Source organism: Hypanus sabinus, chromosome 5, assembly GCF_030144855.1.
Source record: "Hypanus sabinus isolate sHypSab1 chromosome 5, sHypSab1.hap1, whole genome shotgun sequence".
In the NCBI taxonomy this organism is placed as follows: Eukaryota; Metazoa; Chordata; class Chondrichthyes; order Myliobatiformes; family Dasyatidae; genus Hypanus; species Hypanus sabinus.
Window position 1 is genome coordinate 29,942,371 of NC_082710.1, and position 16,769 is coordinate 29,959,139.

The 16,769-nt window shown below is 38.2% G+C and overlaps 1 protein-coding gene across 1 annotated transcript in view; it reads left to right on the top strand.

Moving 5' to 3' along the window:
* The first annotated feature begins 9,844 nt into the window (after nt 1–9,844).
* Nucleotides 9,845–16,769, top strand: part of LOC132394024 (uncharacterized) — a 105,159-nt gene continuing 98,234 nt past the window's right edge. Inside the window, exon 1 of the mRNA XM_059969654.1 lies at nt 9,845–10,104. The gene's annotated coding sequence lies outside the window, so the exon portion shown is untranslated. The remainder of the gene's footprint in view (nt 10,105–16,769) is intronic.

Here is a 16,769-nt window from a genome sequence, read left to right on the forward strand (position 1 = left end):
TGACAAATTAGTCACTGCTGCAAGGTTAGGGCAGATTGTTCGCCAGGGTTTTATAAGGAACACCTTATAACTCCTTCAATTCGACTGGGTTCAGAAATGAAATCAAACCCTTATTCCTCTCTGAACACCTCCTCCTTCCTCCCCCATCACACAAACTTGTACTCCTTTGCCAGCACAGTTGATGGTCTCTACTGGGCAAGTTGTCTCAGAAGGCATGGTTGCCTTTAGTAGTTTGTGCCAATAATTCAGATAGAGCAGAGGATGTGTATTTTTATCCATCATTTGGCTTCAAGTAGTGTCACAGTATCCATAAACTAATATCAATTAGTTTTATTTATAAGTAAACTAGTATGGCTGGTTTCTTTTATTTTACGTGAGTTTTTCCCTCAAATATTATTTTTAACAGAGCTATTGCTGGCTATAACCATGTGTCATTTTGACATATCTACAAGAAACTCATTTCTCGAGAGAATATATCACAATTTAATGAGACAAATTTAGCTAAACTTTGTGTTTTTATTCTTCAACGTCCACTGATTCAACTAGTGTCCCTTCCAAACATTGCCTCCGAAGATAAATGAATAGTGGGAGCAATTAAAGTAAGAAAAAACCTACAGATTGGCTGACATGATTTAAGTTTTCTGCTGAGGCACTTTGTCATTTTGTCCACTATAGTCTCTATCAGAATTGACTACAAGAGTAAACATAAATCATTATCCTAATTTATTTCACCACAGAGTAACCCAGGAGTCAGGAAATTGGTTTTCACTGACTTCAGGGACTGAGGTAGTCACTATGAACTTTTTTCTAGTAAGGATCAATGTAATTAGTAACACTGTCTAAAAAAATATTTTGCTCTGGTGAGCAAATTGGCTGTTGAAAGTGACTTATGTCCACATTAGTTATAAGTGATCACTGGGCACAAAAAATAACAAACTCCTACTAAGAATGCTACTAGCTTATTTTGGATCGTTATTAGTACCTACACATTTTCATACTTCTATACCTTTACATCTAAAAACAATTTATTATTATCATTCAATGTTTACATTTACATTGTGCTGAACAGGTAAAATGATAGTAAAAAGAAGAATAAAATATTGCTTATTATCATTGCTGTTTATTTAGAGTAACTATTTTTATAAAGTATGAATAAGATGTAAGTTGTCCCAGAGGAACCCTAAAGACTATTTTGCTTTATTTTCTCACAGAGCATATTACAGTGTAGAGATATTAGTTTTTTTTAAAGTGAAGTTAAACTGATAAATTATACTTCATTCATTGAACAACAGTTAGAACAATTGTCCAGGGAGTCATTTGACACCTTTGAACACCCTGCTAACTTAATTGGTGATAGTTTGGGCGAGATGGAAACATTTAAGCATGTAGCAGCTCTGTGCAACGTGAAAATGGAAAAAGCATGCTTTTGCTCTCTGACAAGGGAAGTCATATATAGATTTTTGTGTCCATTGTTTTGGCTTATTTGTGTGTGCTTTACTCAGTCAATCAAATATAATTGACACCACTGGGTTCTTGTGCTTTTGTGGATGACAGGAGCTAATACAGGGAAAAATCTGCAAGTAAACTTCTCTGTGGATGCACTGAAAAGGTTCTTGCCAAGCCTGTGACATTTTTTCTCAATTGTATTAATTGACTAACTTGTATGCTCTCAATGCTATGATTGATAGTGGTCAGCTCGTCCTTTTAAGGCAATAAAAATACCTCAGCAAAATCATGATATGAATCCACAGGTAGTTGTAACAGCAAAACAAATTGATATATTACAAAATATCTCGGGGAACAACAGGGCAAATCACCAGCACCAACTGTGAACAATCTCTGCACCAAAGAAGGGAGGTCTCATTTGGGCTTCTTAAGGTTGTGGGACATCCAAGCACATTTCAAGAAACAGCATGCTTCACCTATTCTCCCATCTGCAATAGAACTATATTGCAGATAGCGACCAAACATTTTAATTCTGATTCCCACTCCTATTCTGAAATGTCGGTCCATGGCCTCTTCTTGTGCCAAGATGAGGCCACCCTCAGGGTGGAGGAGCAATACCAATACCTTATATATTGTCTGGGTAGGCTCCTACCTGATGGTGTGAATATCAATTTCTCCTTCTGCTAAAATATTTCCTTCTGCACTCCCGCCCCGACTCCCAACTCTGACCTTTTACCTCTTCTCATGTGCTTATCACTTCCTCCTGGGCCCTCACCTCCTTCCCTTTTTACCGAGGGTCCACTCCCTTTCTTATCAGATTCCTTCACCTTCAATCCTTGACTTTTCCCAACCACCTAGCTTCACCTATCCCCTTCCAGCTAGCCTCCTTCCTCTGCCCCACCTTTATACTCCAGCATCTTCCCCCTTCCTTCTCAGTCTCGACGAAGGGTCTGGGCCCAGAACATTTCCACAGATGTGGCCTGACCTGCTGAATTCCTCCAGCATTTTGTGTGTGTTGCAATATAACTAGTTGCCTTTCAGGAAGATTCATTATCATCAAGAGAGACCAGCATAACATTCCAAACCAGTGGCAGTGGAGTCATGACGTAGGACTAGGCGGACAGAGAATCACAGATACTGTCATTTTAGAAGAATCAGATTTTCAGGGTGCCTAAATATCTGGTAGGATCTATCAAATAAGTTTCACTGAGTAAGAGCTTCCCTGTTCCCCTCTTCAGCATACGGTTTTAGCTTTTGCTAAACAGTTGATGGTAGGACATAAAAAAGCAATAATACTTAACATCAATGGACCCAGCAGTTATAAGGAACCCACATGCCATCTGACTTCATATGGATCATATAGTATGTCTTGTGTATAGATATTATCTGATCAGAATGTCACATGATCAAAGTTCCAAGCAAATTTTAAAAATCCAATTAATTTTAGCAGATAAGCAACAATTTTGAATCACTACAACATCAGGACTACTTGCCAAAACAACGGCCTCCTCCCAATGACGTAGTTCTCACTAGCTCAGGAAAAGAGTCAACATGGCGAAGGTCAGCTCCCAGCCTGATCATTCTCTCTTCTCTCCTCTCTATTGTGCAGAAGATACAAAAGCTTCAGAGTGCATTCCATCAGGTTCAGTGTCAGCTTCTAACCTACTATCATCAGACTCCTGAATGGACCTCCCATACAGTTAAAGGTGACATGCCTGACGACTGGCATCCTGTCGCACTCACCTCACTAATAAGCAAATGCTTTGAGAGGCTGGTCAAGGATTACATCTGCAACTTGCTACCACCCAAACTGGATCCCCTACAATTTGCCTACCGACACAACCGATAAACAGACGACGCAATAGCCACTGCTCTACATACCATCCTTACACATCTGGAGAAGAGGATGCTTATGTGAGAATGCTGTTCTTGGACTACAGTTCAGCATTCAACACCATCATTCCATCCAGGAAGCTCAGAGACCTCGGCCTTCACCCAGCCTTGTGTAGCTGGATCCTGGACACAGATCGTCGGCAGGTGGTAAGAGTGGGCTCCCTCACCCCCACCTCTCTGACTTTCAACACAGGAGCCCCTCAGGGCTGTGTACTAAGTCCCCTCCTTTACTCCCTGTATACCCATGACTGTGTCACCACCCACAGCTCTAATCTGCTAATTAAATTTGCCAATGACACTACATTGATTGGCCTAATTTCAAACAATAACAAGGTGGCCTACAGGGAAGAATTCATCTCTCTGACACAGTGGTGTCAAGAAAACAACCTTTCCCACAATGTTGCAAAAACAAAGGAGCTGGTTGTGGATTATGGGAGAAATAGAGATGGGCTAACCCCTATTGACATCAATAGATCTGGGGTTGAGAGGCTAAACAGCTGTAAGTTCCTTGGCATCCACATCACCAAGGACCTCACGCGGTCTGTACACACCAGCTGTGTGGTGGAAAAGGCACAACAGTGTCTCCTTCACCTCAGACAGTTGAGGAAGATTGGTATGGGCCCCCAAATCCTAAGAACTTTCTACAGGGGCACAACTGAGAGCATCCTGACTGGCTGCATCACTATGGGTATGGGAACTGTACCTCTCATGATTGTAGGATTCTGCAGAGAGTGGTGCGGACAGCCAAGCGCACCTGCAGATGTGAATTCCCCATGATTCAAGACATTTACAAAGACAGGTGTGTAAGAAGGGCCCAAAGGATCACTGGGAACCTGAGTCACCCCAACCACAAACTGTTCCAATTACTATCATCCAGGAAATGGTACCGCAGCATAAAAGCCAGGACTAACAGGCTCCGGGACAGCTTCTTCCACCAGGCCATCAGTCTGATTAACTTACGATGATTTGAGTGTATTTCTATGTTACATCGACTGTTCTATTTATTATAAATTACTATGATTGCATATTGCACATTTAGACAGAGACGTAACATAAAGATTTTTACTCCTCATGTATGTGAAGTATGTAAGAAATAAAGTCAATTCAATTCAAAAAGATAAACTCTTGATCATTGCAGTTACTTAGCATCATGCTTTATCTGCAACTATGACACGATATACCTCATTTTGCTTTCCTTTTTACAACCGTGATATACTCATGTATGGAATGATTTGTCTCAGAGAATGCAAACAAAAACTTTTTAATGTATCTTGATACAGTGCGTGTTGCCAATTGACAATAATAAACCAATTCTAGTTCCCATTTAAAAATGAAATGAGGAGGAATTTCATCTCACTGGACGTTGTAGATCTTTAGAAATCTCTAACCTGAAGCGCTGTATTGGTTAAATAGCTGAACATATTCATATCCATGATTGAGAGACATTTGGATTGCAGGAAATCATAATCAAGATTACAATCACTGATATATCCCAGCTAATTTGTTGTTTTGGACAGCAGTAGAGTGCAAGCCATAAAATTAGCATAAATTACAAAATAAATAATTAGTGTGTAAAAGGTATGATTAAGAAGTAGCGTTCATGGGTTTATGAACTATTCAGAAACATGATGGTGGAAGTAAAGATGCTGTTCCTAAGTCACTGAATGTCGGTCTTCGGGTTCCTGGACCACCTACCCAATGGTAGTAATGAAAAGAAGGCGAATCCTAGATGATAAGGATCCTTAAATATGGTTGCCATCTTCTTAAGCCACTGCTTCTTGAAGATGTCCTTAACAGTGGGGTGGGCTGTGCTACTGATGAAGCTAGCTGAGTCTACAATGCTCTGCAGCTTCATTTGATCCAGTGCATGGGAGCATTCTTATCAGGCTGTGATACAACCAGTTCACTGTATCATAGAAACAGAAAACATACAGCACAATACAGGCCCTTCGGCCCACAAAGCTGTGCTGAACATGTCCCTACCTTAGAACTACCTAGGCTTTACCCATAGCCCTCAATTTTTCTAAGCTCCATGTATCCATCCAGGAGTCTCTTAAAAGACCCTATCGTTTCTGCCTCCACCACCGCCATCAGCAGCCCATTCCACACACTCACCACTCTCTGCGTAAAAAACTTACTCCTGCATCTCCTCTGTACCTTCTTCCAAGCACCTTAAAACTGTGCCCTCTCGTGCTAGCCATTTCAGCCCTGGGGAAAAGCCTCTGACTATCCATATGATCAATGTCTCTCATCATCTTATACACCTCTATCAGGTCACTTCTCATCCTCTGTCTCTCCAAGGAGAAAAGACAGAGTTCACTCAGCCTATTCTCATAAGGCATGCTCCCCAATCCAGGCAATATCCTTGTAAATCTCCTCTGCACCCTTTCTATGGTTTCCACGTCCTTCCTGTAGTGAGGTGACCAGAACTGAGCACAGTACTCCAAGTGGGGTCAGACCAGGGTCCTATACAGCTGCAACATTAACTCTCAGCTCTTAAGCTCAGTCCCATGATTGATGAAGGCCAGTACACCATATGCCTTCTTAACCACAGAGTCAACCTGCGTAGCAGCTTTGCGTGTCCTGTGGACTCAGACCCGAAGATCCTTCTGATCCTCCACACTGCCAAGAGTCTTACCATTAATGCTATATTCTGCCATTGAGAGTTATAGGATTCAGGCAGGAAAGCGAGACAGAGAGTAACTATCATGTCTGCCATTGTCTCATCGACTGGTCAGAGCAGGCTTAAGGTGCGCATTGCTTTCTCTTGCTCCTATACTTCATGTTCTTATGAAGTAGAACGTGAAGACATGAAATAATGAAATGTTATGCAGAGAAGGACAAAATGATACAATTGGATCGGAAGAAAGAGGACAGATAATATTAGCTAAGTTGTACAATTCTAGAGGTGATACTAGAACTGGCTACATATATTCATGAATCTTCAATGTTGACGGGTCTTGGTAACAGAGTGATTAATAAAGAATATAAGATTCTGAGATCATAAAAAAAGTGATCATGTCCAAACTTTAAAAAAACAATAGACTGGGTCACAACTGAAGTATAGTGCTCTGGTCAACACATTTTATAAAGCGATGGAGACCCTCAATAACATGCAGTAAATGTTTGCTAATGTTCTGTGGATAATGGATTTCAGTTTCAAACTAAAGAAGCTAGTGTTGTTCACCTTTGAGTAAGGAAGAACACGAGCAGGTACACTCACTTCTATATAGTAAATACATAGTTCTGTTTTAGAATGGGCTGCCAGAAAGCACAGTAGACAAAAATCAAATGTGGCTTTCAAAAAGGAGTTGGAGAAACATTTGAAGTTAAATGTTTGCTTGGCTATGGGAAAGGTGGAGAAAGATGGGATTGACTAGATTGCTTCACAAAACACCAGTACAGACTCGTTGAGCAAAACGGCATCACATCACATTTCTAAAATCTGTTCCACAACAGTTGACAGACTTTTAATAAATAACTTTTTATATTGACTTGGTATCAAATATTTTGATGCTTAATTTAGATGTCTATCCAAGATGCCTGAAGTTTTGGTTCCATAAATTACCAAGAGATGCAACAGTTACCTTGCATTACAAACAACATACCAGCAAAGGCTCTTCAAGGCAGCACTTCATCTTCATCTTTCTAAAGACTATTACAGAAGATCAAATGACTGTATTCATTCACAAACTGTAGGTATGAAGTGGAAAATGTCAGTAGCTTCATAACCATAAGATTTCACTAGAATAGTGAATTCAGGGTAACTTTTTAGTCCACAGACTACTTATCATGTGAAATTGTTGAGGCAACAAGCATTTGATTAAAAGGATGCTTAATAAGCACATGATGGAAGAAGGATTAGATTGTTGGTTGATGGGATTAGTTAAAATAAGATGGGGGAAAAGACTTGCTAAAATATAAATGTCGACAAGAACACAATGAACAGCCTGTTTCTGTGAGGTCAGTACAATGAGAAATAGTTAGTTTTTTGATTTTTCCTAATACTTCTTAGGAAGATGATGAAGTGCTGCCTTCAATTGCCTTTGCCGGTATGTTAAATTTGTAATGCTCTGTAACTACCACATGTCTTGATAATTCTTTTCTTATAAATTAGCCATTTTTGATAAACTCTGTAATGTTATCCAACTTGTACAAAAAGAAAAGCTATTTCAGGTTCCAATTTCAATCAGAACAATTAAACAAACCAATTTTGTTAGACCAAGCTCGTATAATGAATATAAAGTCATGATCCATTAAATTGAGCTTGATCAGAGTTTCAAAAAATAGAAATAGTTACAGTAAAAGCCCTTTCAATGTTTTAAATTTTTTTCAATTTCCTTGTTATCTCTTACTATTTAAAATAAAGAATCAACAGAATAAAAATTGAAACAATGAAAAACAAGTATAAAAGTTTTTTTGTAAACAGGGCACTTGCTGTATTAGTCTTCTTCAGTGAAAATTATGATGAGCTGAGGTTATATAGATAATTTTGGATACATGTTTTGCTTCAATTTTCTGGATTTCAAGCTTTTGCAAAACCCTGTCTCATCTGAAAACTACTGGAACTCCTTCATTATTAAGTTATTTTCATTACACCTATTTTAAAAAGTATTGGCAGTAACAAATAGTTCTTCTTATCCATTTGTCTTCAGTATGGATTAAGACTGAAACTCCTTTGGGTAAAAATACATGATTTTATTGTGCTAACTTTTTGGTAAGCTATTTTATGGAATTGTAAGAACTATAAAATAGTTTTACATATTTGTAGTCTGATTGGATTAAGTCGATGCATGGACAGAAAATGGAATGCAAATGAAACTCCAAAATAATTTCTCTAAACTATTGACCAAACTTGGTAGCTTTTTCTCCTTTTGTTTAATTGTCATCTTTCTTTTGCCTTGCAACTTATTTTATTGATCTGCGTGTGGCTCATGACTGCATATTCCTAAAGGGATTGAAATTGCTTGTTCCAGCAAGCCTCAGAGGCCTTAAGATTGACTGGCTCATTTGCACCTCAGTGGAATCCTCCTTACACCAAAGCATCATTTAGGTCTGTGTTCTTCCATCTACCTTGTTTGCTGTAAATAGCTGCTCATTATGTCAGGTCAGGCAAGCGCTGTGGCGTCATGGCTCAGCGATCGTGAGCAGCTTGCAGAATACTGCAGGGTAGCCTCTAGGGGATGATGCATGTGTCAAGCTTTGTAGTTGTCAAGGTTATAAGCGACAGTTTAGCTTGAAGGTTTAAAATGTCCTAGCAAAACCTTAACTTCGTTGGCAAATGACTTTACAAAGAGTTGACACTTGGTTTGAAATAAGACAGATGTTGGTGCAGTTTTCTTCAAGTTTGCTCTAATTCTAGAAGGTGCAATTCACCAAACTTAATCCTTTACATTGACTGAAAACTGACAGTATGAGACAGACCCATTTATTTTCTGAACACTGTGACCAAGTACTATTTACTGTAATTTGAATTCACTACTTTAATTCCAGGAAAAATAAACAAAATGTATGCATTAGTCTATTTATTTACCGGATATGGAAAACAATATGGATTTGAAAGCTAATTTGACAGTATACTATTCCACACAAGTTAGCAACAGTGCAACTACAATGAAATCAAAGGCTACTGTGTGTTATGATCTAACTCATTTACATTGCTCCTGCGATCCTGCATTAAAACTGGTGTTATCCTGAATTACACTTGAGTAATCTGGTGTATAGTGATTTGAAGTCTTCTGGAACAGAGAAAGGCAGGGCAGCCAGTAATATTGTCAGAAGATTTTGCAGTTTGATTAATTTTATGATTTTTTTTCTACATTGTTCCTTTCCTGCTGTTTGATTTGAAGTTGTTTAAAAGTCTCAACTGTGCTGTAAGTTCATTCACTATTCAATGCCAATTAAGTTTAGTTATATTTTGATATTCACCAGACATCAAGTGGAAAAGTGAATTCAGTAAGAAATGTTTTAAAGATCTTTTCCCCACAATTGTTAGCTTTTTTCTGCAAACTTCTAGTTCAATATAGTTTAACAGTCAAGATGATTGAAACTGTATATACGTAGATGACAAATAATCCCCTTGAGACATGCAGCTAGTATAGACTTTGTTTATCATTAATTATACTTCTCAAGACTTGTATGGGCATCTGATTACTGCTGTATCATATTTCTGTCTATTCTTCAGAGTTAGCTTGTAGGTTCTAAAGACTAAGTCATCTAATAATATTTTTACTAAGTCATTTCCTTACTGTAAATTCAGAAAGTATTAAAACATATGGCTAGTACTGAATTCTAATTTAGTAACAGCAACTTGCACTCTCATAATTTCAGGAAAGTGCTACTCTTTTCAGACACTGAAGGGAAAGATTAATCCTTGTGCACCACCAGCATCAAATTACAATAAACAAGTCTACAAAATTGTATGTTTGACTTGCTGCTATGGAAACAACTAAACTTTAGTTTCTAAAGCTGGTATTTCAGTCACGTTAAGTGTAAGTAATGGTGACAAGAACTGCTATGTGTTTGATCCAAATTATGTTATTGTATCAGTCTTACAAGATTACCAATTATAATGGCAAGATTGATTCAAGTCTGCAGTCTTTGGAAGTTGCACTTTGATTTATTCCTGTTGCTGTACAGCTATACTTTGAAAACCAGAATTTTACAAAATTGTTTTGGTGAGAACTACTATTAGGACATTGTTTTTTTTTCTGTAACACCCCGTCCCTTGTGGAATATGTTGACTTAAAGGATATGTCTCAGTAGGTAAGTAAATGTGTTTCATGTTGTTCTCCTATTGATTGTTTTTTCACTTGCTTACTCCCGATGACAGCATCTGTGATGTTTGTTCTTTGACGCCCACAGAAATCGTCTTTTTTGATGCAATGCATTGTTCAACTGCAATTAAGTAGGTTTTCCAAACATCTTGCTGTTGATCTACAATTTTTAAAATTCTGAAATATCTACAAAGGCTTTGTTTCCAAATCATACATCATAATGTTAAATGACTTATTATTTTGATAAGTTAAATTTTATAATATAATAATTTAAGTTATATTTTCAATTCAAATTTTACTGACTTTAGATTTAATATTATACAGTATGCACTATTTGCTGAAAGTGTCTTATATTTGATTTAATAAGTACTAAGCAAAGCTAAACAAAGTTCATATCTATTGGAAAAAGACAATAGTATATAAAAGGGTGAATCAAAAGATGATAACTTGTTAAGAAACCTTAGTGAGTGTCAATTACTCAATAATTTAGAAAACATAGCTATTTAACTTTGTCTTAAATATACTTCACTACTAAATTTCAGTTTTGCAATAATAGGAAAAAATCTCAGATTTTTTTTCATTAGAAATAAACTGAATGACAAATACAATGGAAGCATAATTAGTGTGCATTTATTAAATGCCAATTGCCTCTCCATGTTGCCTCAAGTGCAAACTATTTTTCAATGTGTAAAGTAATTGGCCTCTGTTGTTTATTTACACTGTTGCCAAGAAGTTTTTTTTCTAGTTTTCAGTGCAAGCTCTCTTTTTGCTCTGTGATATTCTGACAATTGTTGGGAATTCATAATACGAAGAACTGAATGCATAAGGTTAAGATCTCACTACTCTGCTACAATGGATTTTCCAAAAATATTCAACAGATGTAAAATCTTACGCAAAACCAAAAATTGTAGTAAACACAACATAGGCAGAAAAATATGGAAACCCCAAAACCAGGATGCTACTAAAATTGGAGTAAATAATACAAAGAAGAAAGATGATATTCAGAGTGATGGTGATAAAATTGAATATTGCTGAAGAAAGTAGTTGATGAAATTAGTGTCCATGATTTTGAGGAAGTATATTTGATTATAACTTCTAATTACTGTACTTTGTATAGGAGAAAACAGGGTGGAGTGAACAGCAATGGGACTCGCTTTCAGCTTCAAATTAAGTAGAATATAATTAGTCAAATTTTAATGCTAAGTTTCTGAAAATATCAGGAGTGCCATATGAAATTCGAAGTTCTAGAACATTGTATATGATGTATGTATTAGGGTAGGAACAACATGGATTTATTTTAGATGCTAAGTGCAGGATAAAAGAAACTGCCGATGCTGGAAATCTAAAACAGAATCAAAACTGTTGGAAATACTCAGCAGTTCAGGGAACATTTATGAGAGAGAAACCAGGTCAAAACATCAGGTGAAGGCCCTTCATTTTAAATTTCCTGTTTTTTTTTCTTCTTTTTTGTCTCTGTCACTTTCTAAAGTGTTTGTTAGACTGGTTTTTCTCCACTACTTTTTCCACCAAACTCTCAACCCTCCCCCTCCCCCAAAACTTAATTCACTTGTTTGCTTTCACTTCCAATTTTTCAGTCCTGTAATATCGACTTAATGCTTCCCAACTGAAGTTGCTTGATTTGCTGATTGATTCATCATTTTCCATTTTTGTTTCGTTAACGTTAGATTAACAGCACAAAAATAATGAGAAATAAGACCCATTTGCAGTACAAAAGATAATGAGACAATGAAACCCTATTTGGGTTCAATGCCATTTATAAGGCATTGAATAGAAACATGCTCAATATTTGTCCCTTGAATGATTAAAAATTAAATGGAGAACTGACACAGAGTATGTAGAGACAAGCTCTTAAATACACAAGAGTGACTGCAGATGCTGGAAATCTGGAGCAACATGCTGGAGAAATTCAGCAGGTTGGGCAACACATTGGGAGGGAACTGGACCTTCACCTGGGCTAGAAAGAAAGAGGGGACAGTGCAAAATGATGTAGGGGTGGTCAGGTGATAGGCAGATCCAGGTGAGGGGGATGATAGGCAGATGAGGGAAGGGAAGAGTGGGATGTTATAAGAAACTGGAAGGTGATAGGTGGAAAGGCTGAAGAAGATGGATTCTGATAGGAGAACATAATGGAGCAGGAATGAAAGAAATGAGGTGAGGAGGGGAACCAGGGGAGGAATATGTGAGTGATGAACAGATCAAGAGGGCAAGGGAGGGGAAAGAGAAGGTTCAATGGGACTCGTGTGATAAGGAACAAAAAGGGAAGATGAAGGGGAGTGGTTACCAAAAGTTAGAGAAATCAATGTTCATGCCAAGACTGCCAAGGTGGAATATTAAGTTGCTATTACTCTAATCTGGGTTTAGCCTTATTTTGGCAATAGAGATGGCTGTGAAAAGAGATGTTGGTGTGAGAATGAGAATTGGAGTTGAAATGGGTGGCCACTGGGAGATCCTGGCTGTTTTGGCAAATGGAGGGAAGGTGCTCGATGAAGTGATCCCTTGATCTGCATCAAGTCTCATGGATGTAGAGGAGGCTGCAGCAAGGGAGCTGGATGCAGTAAATGACACTGATGGATTCTCATGTGGAAGAACTGGAGAAGGAGGAGGAATAGGGACCAGTGTGAGGAGGAATAGGGACCAGTGTAACAATTAGCTCAGTTGCAGAATAAGTGTTTTGAGGGGGATTTGTCAGGAGGGACGGGGAAACAAGTGAGTCATGGCGAGCAGTCCCTACAGAAAGTGGAGAAACTAAGGGAGGGGAAGATCTGCCTAGTGGTGTGATCATATTGGAGATGGCAGAAGTTGCATAGAATGATATGCTGGAACACTTCCCTGGGATTGGGTGCTCTAGAATGTAGGAATACGTTATACACAGCATATTGACATAGATTTAAACGTAATTGATAGTGAATAAGAAGAACAGGAATTTGTATAATTAGAGGTGTATTATTATGGAAACATATTAAAAATTACTTGTAATCAGAAATATGTCAATAATCAACCAGAATGTCTATGTAAAAATTGTACAGAAGGCATTCAGGGTGCTCTGTGAGTGGGGAGCTTACCTTCACAACCTTTAGCCACCACTATGGGTTGCCCACTGATGCTGCCTGATCAGCTGAGTTCCTCCAGCGTTTTGCATGTGTTGATCAAGATTTCTGACATCTGCTGTCTCTCTTGTGTCTCCTTAATATCTTACGGATGTTATAAGGTAGGTTAAAATAAAGTATGTTGATTGAGTCCAACTTCATATAATGGAAGAATTCCATTCATAGAATAAGTATTCATAAACAAAAAGGCACCATGAGTGACTATAGTGATTAGAAAATCCTGAGAAATAATAAATACTCCAAAAATATTGCCATTCTGGAAAGTAAATGACAAAGCCTCCACATCCCATTTTCCAATAGTACCAACATCATTTACCCTGGTATTAAAAACAAAAGATTCTGAAAAGATTCAGAAGGTCAGTTAGCATCTGTAGCAAGAGAAACTGAGTGAATATTTCAGGTTGAAGATCTTCATCTTGTATATTCCAGCCTGCTGAGTGTTTCTACAATTTAATGACTTATGCATATTAATACTTAAGAGAATATCCAGATAAGTTTATGAATTAATACAAGTATGATTTCAAAGTTTAAAGTAAATTTATTATCAAAGTACATATATGTCACAATATACAACCCTGAGATTCATTTGCTTGCAGGCAGACTCTATTAATCTGATATCCATACCAGTGCAACCCTCTCACCCAGACTCGTGTACTAAATTGGCTGGTTAGCTAACTCTGCTGACAGCGATGTGACCCAGCGACTGAAAGGCCACCTTACATAAGCAAAATACATCTGGGGTTGGTATGATTTCTGGTTCAGCCAAACCAGAAGGTTGGGATGTTCCAATTAAGGAACATTAACTATAATGAATGCTGTGGAAGTACTGCCCATACACAATTATTGGTTGCCATGAGTGACAGATCATACACCAGCATAAAATTACAAAGGAATTATATTTACCAATTTTCAACTTAACCAACGATAAATAGGAAAAGGGAAAATAATTACAGTTAACCAAACTAAATGTGCATGTAAACACTGGAGGTCATTTCTGTAGTCACTGGGTGTATCACTTTGCTCAAGGTGCTGAATATCTATCATCAACCACAGGTAGAACTTCCCTTCTTGCAATCCTTTGTCTTCAAAGCACTCCTTGCATTAGGATTTCCCCTTTAGTTGGGATGCTCCAGCTGTCTTCCCTGGTGCTCTTCTCTCCACAGCTCCCACCAAAAGACCCCAAAAAGACTACTGTCTTTTTGAAATCTCATCTCACTCAGCTCTCTAGAATCTTCTCCAGGGTCCCACTGGGCAAAAGTTATAACACGTACCCAGACTGTCCTGATTGGACAACATTCCTAAGTTGGGCAACGTGGCTCCTTATGTTTAGCCGAAGCCAAAGCATTCTTACTAGCAGGACACACAGCTTTTACAGAAAACGGCTAAAATAAAAATACTTCACAGCATTGCAGTAAAAATCATACCCAGGGGATTACAATAGAATTGATAAAAGATCACATGAACAGGGAAGACAGCCAATGTGCAAAATACACTGGTAAATTTACAAGGAGGAATAAGAACTGAAATGACAAATTTTAAAAAACAGTTTGTACACTCAAATGCACTTAGATTAACGCTACCTGGCACAAAAGGAGTAAGCGGAATAACGGACATAAAAAAATTACACAACAGTCAGATAAAACTTCTAAGAATACATTTTCATCAACAAAAAAAGAATTCAGCAATCCACACAAGTATATGCAATATTGAAAAGAAGCACACATCACTAAACTTAAATGAAAGCACAGTCCAGAAAAGGAAGTAATTATCACTATTAAAGAAAAAGTTAACCAACAGAAGAGCATGCCCCTCCACGGAAGACAATCCCACGATCTGAACAGACTAGATGTCAACAAGGAAGCATCAAGTACCTAGCAAGGCATCTTCTCAGAAACTCCTTGTGGGAACTCCTTGTGGGAATACAGAATCAGGTAGTTAACACAAAAAATTATCAAAGTGCATCATAAAGTACCAACAAATTCAAGGCGATAAATGCTAAGAGAAACCAAACACAATTCAACACATATCAAGGTCCTGCAGCAGTTTACCTGAATCTGATTACTTTCAAAGGCACAATTAATAAATCAATAAGCAATAAATATTCAATAATAAACATGAGATAAAGAGTCCTGGAAAGTGATTTCATAGGTTGTGAAAACAGTTCAGTGATGGGGCAAGTGAAGTTGAATTAAGTTATCCTCTCTGGTTCAGGAGCCTGCTGGATGAGGGTTAATAATTGTCCCTGAACCTGGTGGTGTGAGTCCTGAATTTCCTGTGTATTACTCCAAATGGAAGCAGTGAGAAGAAAGAATGACCTCGTTGGTGGGGTCCCTTATTGTGAATGCTGCTTTCCTGTGACAATGCTCCTTGTCAATGTCCTCAATGGTGGGGAAGGCTTTATCTGTGGTGGACTGGACCTTATCCAATACATATTGCAGAATTTTCCATTCAAGGACATTGGTGTTTCCTCAGCAGGTTGTGTTGCAGCCAGTCAATATACTCTCAGAATCAGAATCAGGTTTATTATCACTGACATGTGTCATGAAATTTGTTAACTTAGCAGCAGCCCTACAATGCAATACATGATAATATAGAAAGAAAACAGAGTAATAAATAAATAAGTAAATCAATTACAGTAAGTATATGTATATTGAATGCATTAAAAATAGTGCAAAAACAGAAATAATATATATTTTTTAAAAGTGAGGTGGTGTTCATGGGTTCAATGTCCATTTAGGAATCGTATGGCAGAAGGGAAGTAACTGTTCCTGAATTGCTGAATGTGTGTCTTCAGGCTTCTGTACCTCCTTCCTGATGTTAACAATGAGAAGAGGGCATGCCCTGGGTGATGGGGGGCCTTAATAAAGGACGTCATGTTTCTGAGGCACCGCTCCTTGAAGATGTCTTGGATACTACAGAGGCTAGATCTTTCAGTCTTGAGCAGTAGCCAAGATCCTCAGAGATCTTGACATCCTGGGCCTTGAAATCGCTCACTCTCTCCACTTCTGATCCCTCCATGAGGATTGTGTTCCCTTGCCTTACCCTTCCTGAAGTTCCAATGAGCTCTTTCCTCTTATTGACCTTGAGTGCAAGGTTGCTGCTGTGAAACCACTCAACTAGCTGGAATATCTTCCTCCTGTACACCCTCTTATCTCCATCTGAGATTCTATCAACACTGGTTGCATCATAAGCAAATTTATAGATGGTATTTGAGCTATACCTAGCCACCCGGTCATGGGTATAGAGGGATTAGCGTGATGGGCGAAGCACACACCCTTGAGGTGTGTCAGTGAAGAAGAGATATTCTCACCAATCTGAAGCAGATCATGGTCTTCTGGTTAGGATGTTGAGAATCCAATCTCAGAAGGAGGTACAGAGTCCCAGGTTCTGTAACTTATTGATCAGGACTATGGAAATGATAGTATTAAACACTGAGCAATAGTCAACGAACAGCATCCTAACATAGGTGTTTGCATTGTCTAAGGCCATTTGAAGAGCCATTGCGATTACAACTGAGGCAGACCTG